Source organism: Chanos chanos, chromosome 9, assembly GCF_902362185.1.
Source record: "Chanos chanos chromosome 9, fChaCha1.1, whole genome shotgun sequence".
Classification (NCBI taxonomy): Eukaryota; Metazoa; Chordata; class Actinopteri; order Gonorynchiformes; family Chanidae; genus Chanos; species Chanos chanos.
In genome coordinates, this window is record NC_044503.1 from 24,991,003 (window position 1) to 24,992,656 (window position 1,654).

Genomic DNA, 1,654 nt, shown 5'->3' on the forward strand with positions numbered 1-1,654 from the left:
TTGGCAAATGTTCTTATTGTGGGCAACATAAAGGTTTCACCATGTCAGATGTTCCTTTTCTCTGGAGAAGCCGTGCTTTAAGTGTATATAGCCACAGTACTGCTCCCTTTGAAAAAGGAAATCTACAAACTCCTGGATTTCTACAGGACTAACTCACTTTAGACTGATTCAGCACATCTTTATACCCACATCATTCACCATTCAGATACAATTTTGAGGATCCAGTTTTTAGGCACAGATGGGGATCGAACCCATGATCTTCGGTTTACGAGACCGACGCCTTACCACTTGGCCACTGCGCCTCCTGCAGGTCTATGGTATCGAACAGTCAGCAACATATATCAAAGAACACAACTGCAGCCCTGCAAGATTCTTCAGTTTCTTTAATCAATGTCTCCTTCATTTGACCTTCCTTAGCGCAGTAGTTCAGGTTTACAGCATTAAACTGAGCAGAAGTCTCAGAAACTGCATCTCCTCTTTCCTTTAGTTCTCAGCATGCATCTCTTTTGACCATGAAACAGCGTGTATGTTTATGGGTTTGGTCATGGGTACAGTTCGTTAAGAGTTGCTATAATTAGACTTTTTTGCATGGCCTAAGGATATTTTTATTCCCCCCCCCCCCCCCCCAAATAATGTAAACCTCCCCCCTTCCCTGGGTGCAGTCGGTCCTTGGTTTCCTATTTTTATGAATAAAACTTCTTTGATTAATGAATATGAATATTTCTCTGCATGCCTTCCCATGTGAATGAGAGGCCCCAAAATGAATCTGTAACACAGTGCTTGGAGCCACATCATCCACCATGGAGACCATAGCATTGATTATGTTTTTTATTATACTTCCTCTCACCTAGAAATGCACTGCTGTTATTCCAGAAAAGAAAAGAAAACACTCCTTCTATACCAGTTTATTGCCCATTGCTGGTCGTAGATCTAGACCGGTTCTTTACGTGGAAGTTTTTGTCCGGAATTTGGAAACCTAAACAACAGCTTTGTAGTGCTGAAATGACCGCGTTTGATTGGCTGATTCAAGTAGTCCTTGGGCTTTTTTGACCACAACACTTGAGGACAGCCTGCCTTGTTTTAGCGACATGTGGAAAACATTGAGGGAGGAAAGCGAAAGTTGTACGAGCTTCAAACCTTTTTTTTTTTTTTTTTTGTATTCTTTTTCTCCCTCCCATAGGAGATGTTGTCAATTCCACTGCAAAAATCATTATTGGGGCTGTGATTCTGTGGGACAGACTTATCAAAGTTAGCACGCTGTAAAGCTTCCATCCTCTGGGAAGCCAGAGGAGCTCCTAACGAGGTGTCAATCAACGGAGCGGTAAACCCGAGGGGTGAAGGAGGGCAAGAGGGAGACGCTGGGGAGCTTATCTTCAGCTCATCTCAACACGTTTATTTTCTCTCTCTCTCTCTCGCTCTCTCACCCCCTTCATGTTTCTTGGCTTCTCCTTTCTCAGATCTTATTCGCTCTTAGAATACCAACAGTAAAATGCATCTCTGGAAATTCACCAATAGGATCGCCTGGTTATGACCTCATTTGCATATTGACTCATTAATATCTAAAAGGGTGCTAAAACGCCTGGCTGTTTACACAAACCAGCCCATTATGGTTAAATGTTGAATGAAGAATTCAAAATGAATTTGAGTTCTTTTT

The 1,654-nt window shown here is 42.2% G+C and overlaps 1 non-coding gene across 1 annotated transcript; it reads right to left on the minus strand.

The window, feature by feature from the left end:
* Positions 1-230: 230 nt before the first annotated feature.
* Positions 231-302, minus strand: trnat-cgu (transfer RNA threonine (anticodon CGU)). Its single transcript has one exon. It is a non-coding gene; the product is annotated as a tRNA-Thr (tRNA).
* Between the last annotated feature and the right edge of the window lie 1,352 nt (positions 303-1,654).